This window comes from Andrena cerasifolii, chromosome 15 (genome assembly GCF_050908995.1).
Source record: "Andrena cerasifolii isolate SP2316 chromosome 15, iyAndCera1_principal, whole genome shotgun sequence".
Classification (NCBI taxonomy): domain Eukaryota; kingdom Metazoa; phylum Arthropoda; class Insecta; order Hymenoptera; family Andrenidae; genus Andrena; species Andrena cerasifolii.
This window is the reverse complement of record NC_135132.1, coordinates 3,886,198-3,897,266: the sequence shown is the minus strand read 5'-3', so window position 1 is coordinate 3,897,266 and position 11,069 is coordinate 3,886,198. Positions and strand designations below refer to the sequence as shown.

Genomic DNA, 11,069 nt, shown 5'->3' with positions numbered 1-11,069 from the left:
GAGCTTGAATTTCAGCCAGGTACTCCTGCAGTTACGAAGAAATATTATTTTGTATTTTCGACTTGCTTTGTTGCGCGGCATTGTCACCCTTCCGCTTGCATCATCGGTTACGAGACACCCTGTATAACGCAAACAAGTTGCAGAGACGCGTATAAATTAGCAGAAATACCACCCAGCACCGGCTACTAAGTGGAAACTAATCTTGTTACGCCAAGGACGACAATAGAAAAACTTAGCGAATTAGCATATGAAATTAGACGAGATTTTGTTTATTTAAGCATTCATGTCGCGTGCGATAAATTGTTCCTGGACGAAGGATCTGTAAGATTATATCAATTAGCTGTAAAACTTGAATCTATAAGATGAAACAATGTTCATAAGTTACGAAAAATACTTGAGAAATGTATTTGCTCTGATATCTTTCAGTTATCTGCGGTTGACAGTCAGCCGATAATAATAAACTTTCAACATACTTCATTGATATCGCCGCAGAATTGTCATTGAGGAGTAGAGAGGCCCGACGGCTCCACCCACTGTCCCACCACTTTTCTGAGCATGCGCATTGGACACCTCACTATTACTTGGTATAGCTATATACTACTGCAGCAAAAATTTGCTGGCGCGTCAGTGGTTTACACGTGGATCAGGTCAGGCTTAATAGCAGCTACGCTGAGCTTCGCCTATTCTGCTATTTATATTTATATTTTTTTTTTGTAGTTGGTGTAATAAATACGTTTGATTATTATTATTATCACATCATTAATATTTGTATATTAATCTAAAATAATTTTTATGTTGTTACATATAGTAAAATATTTTTTAATAGCTTTTACTATACGGCAATGTGTATGTCAAGTTCATATGACGTCATAGAATGAACTTACAGACCTCTGAAAATTAAATTCGCCAGCGCCTGGCGATAGGCAACCTGCAGTTTAGCTGCTACCTTCACATACAGGGTGACCGACTCGGAGAAAATTCAAGTTATCTGAACATTCAGTCAACTCGCCAATTTACGTCGAAAAACTTACTATAAGTTTATTTATTTAGAGTTATTAGTTTCAATTGTCTGAGTGCATGTGAACCTGTTTTTTTTTCGTGCCGAGTTTTGATGCGGGTATATTTGATTTATATTTTTTTTAGTTCTTCTGCGTGTTTCAGTGCGGGTAAATTTGTGTTCTTTTTTAAATTTGTTTACAGGTTTTAGTGCAGGAGATCTGATAATTTTTTTTTTTTTGGGTGATGTGATTCTGTGTTTTGTGTGATTTCTGCGGAAACAATGAGTTTTAGGGGGTAGGCAAGTCTGGCGAAATTCAACAATACCCTATAATTTTGGATTAAGTGTCGCAGAATCGACTGTCGTAAATTTCGCCGCAGCTTCTCTGAGGTAAATGGCCGCGCGTGACTGGCTTTGGCTACCACTGCTCGACCCCCCTCCTGAGTTCTCCTGCGTGCACCGTTGCATGCGGGTTGCCTGCTTTTGGGCAGAATTCACGTAATTTTTAAACGCTTATGACTAACAAACGATACCTCAACCGCTATATCGTTATTCTTCATTTTCGTCTTATTTTGGTGTCTGGAATCACCCCTTAAATTTTTTCCCAGCACTAGTCGAACACCTTGTACTGTACGACTGTTTTGATATAAAATTATGCATGAATCTGTTTGATGCATTGTAAACTGTAAACACAGACACAGTAACACGGGTTCACAGGCAATAAATAAGTGGGGGATTATCTAGCCATCAATTTTCAATGACCTGTAAGTTCCTTAGAAAATGGCGTCACATAGAAAAATCGTACCAAGAAAAAATATTTATTTGATCGTCCCCTATAACACCCTCATATATAAAGTCCCATTGGCCGTTACTAAGGACAGCTCTTATATTTCTGTTTCATACTTCCCTGTATCAGTCTAGTTACCAAGTCAAGTGAACCAGATTCATCCACTAAACAATGTTCTAGGTACACCTTTTCAATATACTATCACATTTACTACACCAAAAGCACTTAACCCTACAATGCACATGTAAATTAAAACTACACCATTGCACACGTTGACGTTGTTACAGGCACACATCTTCAAATCTGGAAATGCATGAATATTTTAAGAAAAAAATTTAGACTACACGTAATCTATTGCACTCAATTTTTATTAACAAAAATATATAATAGCACAATGAAATTATATTGAACAAATATCTCTTTAACACCATTTCAGTTCCAACTCGCACTTTCAGTTTCAGGTCAGTGCAAGACCAAATCTATCTGCCTGAGCCAATTGAAGAATTCAAATGGTAAACGATGTAAGTGTCAAAGAAATAAGAAAATTATTCTTTTAATGGCAGTGGATGTAAATAGAATACCACACCAAAAACTAAATTCAATACCGAATACGGTGGTAAACACAGTAAGTGACAGAATAATATATTTTAGTTTCTAGGGCTGTCGCAAGATAGAGCTGAGATCATAAGTACCAGCAGTCGCTATGGTCGAAGAAGAAAGTAGTGAAAATTTTCAGATCTGGCACGTCATTTGCCATTTCAACTCTTCAATTGTGCCTCCGCAATTATCGTGCCAATGAAATTCGATGTCCGCCGCAAATCTGCCGTCGGTAGTAGCTTCCGCGTGATGCCCACCCAGGACAGGGTAAAGATGGTCGCGAGTGAACTGAGATTTGCTGCTGCGCAGCCGAGGGTCCTCGGGTTATCTCCGCCGGGCGGAGCGAGGCGACGGAGCTTTATCGTCCCGAGACTCGCTCCGTTTCGTCCTGAATTTTTGCGAGACAGGCTGCACGGACGCGCACGCGCGGACTTGAAGCTCTCTGTCTTAATTGCGTCACCGTAACAACTCGCACCGCGTACACTTTCGTAATTAACAGAATTTGTTAATAGCTATTAATACACTGTAATAAGTACACCCTAACCTGGATCATAGGTTAGGTTAGGTGTATTCTTTCTCTTTGGTTTACATGTACTTTCATATATTCCAAAAGATGGCGTTTCAAGAAGTTTCTTATATTACCTAAAGAACTCTAGCCATGTTAAATTGGATCATGATAAACGTTTATGCGGATTCCATGATGGTTATAGAGGGCGATCCAATAGAAAACGTACAGACACTTTCATAGTGAATTCTAGAAATGCTTTTGAATGACAAATGTCATGCTAATAAGCCTGAATGGTTATCGACACGTAAGCATCTTAATACTTGGGTTAACAAATTAAAAAACAAACAATTTTTCGAGTGGACGTTTATTGAGTATTTTAAATTATCGCCTTGCTATGTGATACAGGCTACAAAATACTTACCTGTCTGTATTCGTTGTAACAGGAACGAGAGTGGGACAAACGCTTTGCTTCCAAGTGCAGCTCTGCGCGATCTAATTGGCCAAAAGTTTAATAAACTTTTATGGAGAAACGGTTTCCTCGCGGGAATAATTTCTTTTGAATTTTTCAATATTATATGGAAGAAGATAGAGATAAAGGAATTTCGATTCTGAATTTCACGATCAAGATTAATAACCATTTCTATTTGAACCCCATATTCCAGAAGCGCTTCCCACTAATTCTGTACAGTAATCTGTAGTAGGTAAGTATGCTCCAAAAACTGAAATTGCAAGTGCCGTAATAAATACCATATTCCAGATATTCCTTCATTAAATAAGCGGATGGTATTATTAGCGTTGTCAGTAATGTGACACTGATGTAACCATTTCGTAATTATCTCGATGAATAAGATTTAACATATACATATCGAGATGCCTATATCTTGATAAACATTGAGAAACAGAACTATCTTGAGGTTGAAGGAAGAATATTAATTAGCTGAACTTAATTAAATTAGCTGAATATTAATTAACTTAGTGTTAGTTATTTCTGGAAATTTATTCATTTTCCTTTTGAAATTAATATTTACGTTTCCGCTTGGATCACCTCCTAGTGAGTTGTAATTACATGTTATAACATCAAGAAGTAAATGCAGGGTAGGCACAGGATAAAAAAGAATTGTGCAAACATAGAATAACTAGGTTTTTTGAATTGTTATGGGTTACACAAACTAACCTAACCTACTAGTTACTAGAGTCACCACTATAATTATTATTTTACTATTCGTGAAATAAAGTGTTAGGTCGGGACTTAACTACCAACATGATACAGTGTAATATTAACTCTGTGACACGCGCTATATAGTAAATTATTTAAAATACTGTCTCGAGTTTGACAAACATTTTTACGCATGCGCCACTAGCAGGGAAATTAGTATCCAGCTGATGTCCTCCAACCCCAAGTATTATAACTATCACGATATTAATTTTTTTACCGACTTCAAAAAGGAGGAGGTTAGATTTTCGATCCGTAAATATTTTTTTTATTTTTTTTTTATGTTTGTCCCCGCATAACTCCTCAACATAGGGACCGATTTTGATAATCTTTTTTTTATGCGAAAGAGGGTGATGTGGTTGCATCCTACACTACATCAATATTGGCCCAATTTTTTTGCCAGTTCTGGTTAATAATAAAGATTATTGTCACCTAATTATTATTATTTTATGTACGTACGCCCATATCTCCTCAGCATGTTGTGTCAATATATATACAACTAAAAAGTCAAAATAAAAAATTTAAAAAAAAAATTAAAACCGACTTAAAAAAAATACACTATAAAGTCAAAAATAATTTTTTCCTTTATTTTATCTGCGACTCTCCTATTTTTTAAGACGGCGCCTCATCATTTACACTGTTCTAAATCTGGCGCCGACTTAAAAATATGAGAGTCGCAGATTAAATTGTTACGAGCCGGGGCTGCGGCAACGCGAGAGGCCGGCGAGAAGGGTATTTCCCAAGGAATATGGTTAACGAATTTGTTAATAAGGTGCGCGGACGAACCTGATGCGAAATCAGGGAGCCGCTTGGATTATTGACGGCGAGGACGAACCTGATGCGAAATCAGGGAGCCTCTAGGAATGGAGTCAAGCGCGGACGAACCTGATTTGAAATCAGGGAGCCGCAGGAGGGTGAACCGTCGTGAACGAACCCGATGCGAAATCGGGGTGTCACTAGGATGATGTTCACAGCCGAACTCGACGCGAAGTCGAGGAGCTGTTAGGAGGTTGGATTATTCACAGACGAACCTGGTGCGAAACCAGGGAGCTGTTCGGAGGTTGGTAGACTTACAGACGAACCTGGTGCGAAACCAGGGAGCTGTAGGATACGGACGAACCTGATGCGAAATCAGGGAGCCGTAGGAGGGTTAAGCGTGGACGAACCCGATGCGAAATCGGGGAGCCACTAGGTTGGTAAAGATTCCTTGTTTTGGATGAAAGGTTGCGAACGAACCTGATGCTAGATCAGGGAGTCGCGGGAAATGTTATTAATGCCTCGTAACTCTTAATTTATATTCGATAGAACTCGAGCGGTAAAGTTGTATCAGTGGGTGAGCGCTACTAATATTATAAGGATCGCTGGGTAAAAGATGGGTTTTAACGAATCAACTCGATTTATAAGTGAACACCATTCGTGTATTCAATATTATAGTACAAATGTGAATGTCGCGGTTAAATAGTGTAATAAATGTGTGTAAATTACCACTAATTTGCTCGGTGTTGACGCACTGGCGATGCGGGGCGTACGAGCGGCTATTACAAAGTGCCCAATAGAATGTAAACCGAACTCGCGGATTCTATGGGGTCAACTATGATTCCGACGGAGACTTTAGCTCGATCTTACTGAATTCAACCGACTCGGTACGAGCGTGACTGTACTGCTTTTAACCGCAGAGGGTAGAAACCAAAGGGTTTATATAGTCCCAAAAATGAGTGGGGATGCATTAGAAATTTCCATATAAGGAAATTCTTCGGGATCGTCGTCGTGTCACTCCCGTTCCCATGGTCGTGATCCAGATGGTCGAGATCATGACCCCCCTTAGTGGTATGTGATAAGCAAAAGGATTTTAGGGCGTTTTCCCTTCGCAGACGCGAGCTCGAAAAGTGGTTGAGAGCGGCGTATGGGAAAAATCCACATACGTAACAAAATAAGGGGAATTTTTTTTTTGACTTTATAGTGCATTTTTATTTTCTTGAAGTCGGTTTTAATTTTTATATGTACTACTATTTATCAGAAACTCAAAAGTGATGATATTGTAACTATAAAATTCTGAAAGAAGTGCTTCACGTATACATACTAATGTATATTAGAAATCTCATTTACAGCAAGACGTATCTGCCTATTTGTTTAACCAGTTAGTTTAAAAACTGTTATGAAAACATTAATTGAAATGTAGAATTTTATTATCGTTTACAATAAGGATATACTTTAATAATGATAAATTCGAAGTCAAAATTTTTCAGGCTTTTAACTGCCATCACGCATATACAGCTCATAATATATTTCCTTGAACACTTCACAAACCACTGTTACACGACATACTACACTCTGAACAATGGCACGTAGTAGTGAAGTGTAGACATCTCGAAAAGTATGTAGCAATGTGCTTTGTGATTAACGACACATATCCGTATGTGAGATAGTGTATAATCTAATTTTGCGGGGAATTTCACGCGTTTAAGTTCATCTCTTTCATAATATTTACAGTTCAAATCTTAGATATGCTTACGTATACATTAATACCTACGCTTTCAAACAGGAAGTTGAATATTTCTGTTCTAGTCGCATCATGCTTTATAGAAAATGGTAAATATGCCATTTTCGGGGTCATTTAAAAATGGATTTTATACGCTAAAAAAAAATCTCATTAAATTGGCAACTAAAGGCTCCAAAAGGATTTTTTTTAGCTTTTCAAAACACTCACGAAAAATTGTCTACTATCATGCGTTCCAAAGTTAAAGGCATTCAATGTGAAAAGTACCATTTTTGCTTCGATCGCGAATAACTTAGTGAATAAAAATCACAAAACAAAACAAAAAAAAAACGCAATTAAATAAAAATATTTGCTCCACAAGAGTCCTCCATTGGATTCACCTGAAAAAACTTTTGGCCCGCACATACGTTCAAATTAGACCAAAAATTCTGAAATTTCGTTTTCTGCACTTCAGCTTGATAAAGCAATATCATAATGGATGAACAAAAAATTACGCGTCCTTGATTCAGAAACTACAAACTTCAAGCATTAAAATGCTTTTTTTTAAATATTTTTGCACCATTTTCCGTGGAAATACAGTCATTTGAAAAAAAACAAAATTTTCTGGAAATTATAGTGAGCTTATAATTTTGTCCAGCAGTGTATTTGCAATAATCTTCCACGTATTCGTGTTACTATTTGAATGAACCTTGTTATAAATCGCACAGCATATAATACAACGTAAATTCCACAGAACCGGAAACTAACTACTTAACATTAAATATTATAATTAGCTAAAAAAAAACTTTTAATTATTACACTCACCATCCGCCGAAGATGAGGAAGAATATATCGGTGGTCCATCAGTGTTCTTCGTCCATTCCTCCATCTCAAGGTCACCAGTGCTACCTTAAGCGTAAGCCAACGCGCATGCGCACCAGGGGAATACCCAAAACAAGATTCTGGCGAAATACGATTTACCATTAAGCCACGTTCGGGCCACACATATTTTGGAAATATGGTCGCCACGACGGATTCTTTTTTGCTGGCGTTATCGCTAAACGACGCGTTGATTTTCTCTCTCTCTCTCGCTCTCTCTTTTTTCGGTTGAGATTAGGCAACCACCATCTTTGGCGAGCGAGTGGGGGAGAGTTCGTTATCTGACACAGAACGGTCGAACGGGTGGTCAGAACGAAACAAATTGCTCGTGGAATTACATCGTTTGCAGATAATTCCAACAAATAATTACAAGCGATCTCCAAAAATTTAAGGAAATAATTTTTTTACGCTATTTTTTAATTTTTATATTTTTCACTTACGCTGTAATTTCGACTGTAATATAGAACAACGAACATAAAACAACTAAATATTTTATTATTTAATATAACCAGTAATATACCCCAATTTCAGAAAAGGGATTTTTTTCTATAATTCTAACCTTCAAAATTCAATCGAATGCCCTCAGTATATTCCGAACGCAATCCACGGGCGTGAGAATAATCTATGTAAATAAAATTTGTACCGAAACAAACTTTCCTACAGCTCAAATCAGCTTCATTTTGAAGGAAACGAAACGCACATAACGATTTATCAGAATCATCGCGAATTCTGTGCTTGTATTCTGCGCGGGAAGTGTGTAAAATGTTGCGAAGGAAATTTCGTGTCACTGATCGGGTCAATGTTACGGAGGAATCGGAACGCTGGCTACAAATCTCAATCGAAATAATCGGCGAAAAAAAGCTTCGATACATGTCTCTTGATCCGGATCCCCCTCCTCGGTCTCTCCGCCATATCTTCCAGCATTATTATAGACGAAACAATTCTCCTTTTTTCTTTCGGCGCTGAAACAGATTGGAATATTTCATGTGAATAATTGTTATCTCAATCATGCGCGCACATTATGATAATGCGATGTAATTACGTGCACAAAAAATTCCGTATGTTTACATCGGAAAGAAACTAGTTATAAATGAAAGCAGTAACTGACAAACCGGGGTGACGTAATTACCTTAGAAAAAGACAATTCCTAGTGAAGTGTAACAACGAAGAAATCGGCGAGGATATTTTTATTGAACGTTATCATGCATGTACTCCAGATTCATAATTATTGTAACAATTAAATGGATAGCTAATTAAGTTAAGCGCATGGTTTTATTGGATGTATTAAAAAGCACGATATGTACTTTCCGGAGCAACGGAAGTCGAAGAGGCGTCTTGCGAATTTGAATTTCGCGCCACGAGTTGGATACGTGCGAACGTGACTTTACGTATCGACAGCAAGTCTGCCATTGTTTCCTTCATATTTTATACATTTGTTTACATTTTTTAACGATTTTATTTAGCTTCACTTCTCTCTCCGTTTGCTTGTTTGGTTCAAATCTTGTAATTCTAACCCACTTTCACAAATCCAAGCAACTTCAAATTAGCCTCGTGCGTTGTTCTCGAAAATGATGAAATGTTACTGCGTTCTTAAGTAGTAGCATCGTGATTTCCGTAAATATACAGTTTATCGAGAAATGATCGTTCATGTACAAATAGTTCAATTGATAAAGTTTTTTTTAGTTGCAAAACTTAAATACTAAAAAGTAAATAATAAAAAAATATATGGATAAAAATTAAGTTAAACGGTTTTATTTAATTTTATTTTATTTAATTACAATATTACGATGGTTATAGGTGACTTTAAATACAATCATAGCGCAGGATATTTCATAACGGGATATGAATGAATTTAATACAAAATCAAGCGTCGAAATGAGCGATGAATAGCGACGAAATATCCTGACCCATGATTTTATTTAAAGTGACATATCACAATCGTAATTGTAATACAAGGAAAGAATTATTTTTAATTAGTTTTTAGTGAACTTTTGATCAATTAAATAAAATCGTTTAACTTAAAAAAAATTATATAATTTTTTTTAATAAAAAAATTATATATTTTTTTTTAATACCTACAGTATTTTTAATTTGCATTTATATAATTATTTTCCTCTTATCTTTGCACGTTGAGTATATTCGTGTAGTTTGTCCATTAAAATCTGCGACACCCGATATAATAAAATATTGAAGTGTGTACAGTTTAAATTTATGTTATTTTGAAATGACGAGTCTAACAAAATGGGACACAACTCTCATAATGCAAGAAAAGAGATAAAACGCGGATTAATTTAACATTGAAAATTATGTAATATAATACAAAATTTGTGTCATACTGATTGAAACCTGCATTGGAACAAAATACGACCAAGAAAGAATTATACATAGTTTTATAAAACACAAAAATATCAAGTTACTATAATATTGCAGAAAAAAACAAATCTACCGTTTCAAAAATGTGTTAATATTTAAACAACAATAATAAAAATACAATGATATGTTAATACTAATGGAAGCAACTGTAGTTAAAATAATATTTATTAGAAAAATAAAGACTTAAAATATAGACTCCACCAAATAACAAGATACTAGACCGATAACACACAAGACTTCCCTGCTCCTTTTACTTCGAACTTCAATTGGATCAAAAATCAACATCGTCTGATAATTTTAATATTCCAACTTTAGCATTCAAATCTTATACATTTAATATTCTAACGCTCGTTGATACTTTTCACTTCCAACCTACAATCTAATCCCAGCTCTGCTCACAAAGCGACCGTGGCGACATCTGTTAAGTTAAAATCTGACACGAACCTTTTTTTAAGGAGAATTAAACTCCTACGTAGGTATATCGATTTTATAAAATCGCGTAAATTAAACCAAAGTACTCTAACCCCACTGCGTTTGCATTTTAATCTAATAACGCGTACTTCAATGTCTTTCCAACCAAGCTTCAATATCTCAAACGCCGTTAAAGAACAGCAATTATCGTTTATCCATTCGTCTCCTACGCTCTGCATGCGTACACGTAAACAGGACAAGGAACTTCGTTCTTAACGCTGCGAATAATTCTAGAGAACCAAGTACCGATAAAACAAATGCTGATCCTTAGCAAAAATTCCCTTTGGAATTGTTTTCGATGGAAAAACCACACGAAAAGATAAAAGTGTGCATCGTGCTCACTGATCACCCACGTGTTCCTAAATGCATCGCATCGATCAGTTTGAGCGTGCGTTCCGTTTCGAGCATAGAGTGCATAGACTGCATAGTTAGTCGCGCATACGTATTTGTCTCGGTACGTACGCTTGGAAATACGCACCCGCGTGCTACATTGGAATCATTCGAGTAATACATATCGAGCGTTAGTGACATCAGTCTATAATTTTACTACAGTGATAACAAATACAGAGCTACGTGTTAATACATATTCTACTTTTAAAACGTGTATCGAATTTTAATAAAAATGTTCTCAGTCAAGAGTTATGATGTTTTTAAGAAATTGGTCTCATATTCGGCTACATATTTGGAGTATTCGAATTCAAAATACAGAAGGACACGTAAAGGGACAAATACGCATACGCGCATTATGTGCATTGGCTGCCCCTCGTT

The 11,069-nt window shown here is 36.4% G+C and overlaps 2 long non-coding RNA genes across 3 annotated transcripts; one reads left to right on the top strand and one right to left on the bottom strand.

Moving 5' to 3' along the window:
• Nucleotides 1–1,250: 1,250 nt before the first annotated feature.
• On the top strand, nucleotides 1,251–5,452 carry LOC143376792 (uncharacterized). The gene is made up of 3 exons (XR_013087155.1): nucleotides 1,251–1,387; nucleotides 2,240–2,305; nucleotides 2,436–5,452. It is a non-coding gene; the product is annotated as an uncharacterized LOC143376792 (long non-coding RNA).
• Nucleotides 5,453–5,614: 162 nt separating this feature from the next.
• LOC143376772 (uncharacterized) lies at nucleotides 5,615–10,643 on the bottom strand. Of its 2 annotated transcripts, none has more exons than XR_013087151.1 (2): nucleotides 8,587–10,643; nucleotides 5,615–8,419 (listed from the first exon to the last, which is right to left on the bottom strand). It is a non-coding gene; the product is annotated as an uncharacterized LOC143376772 (long non-coding RNA). The 2 variants fall into 2 exon arrangements; XR_013087150.1 differs by having other exon boundaries at nucleotides 8,762–10,643.
• Between the last annotated feature and the right edge of the window lie 426 nt (nucleotides 10,644–11,069).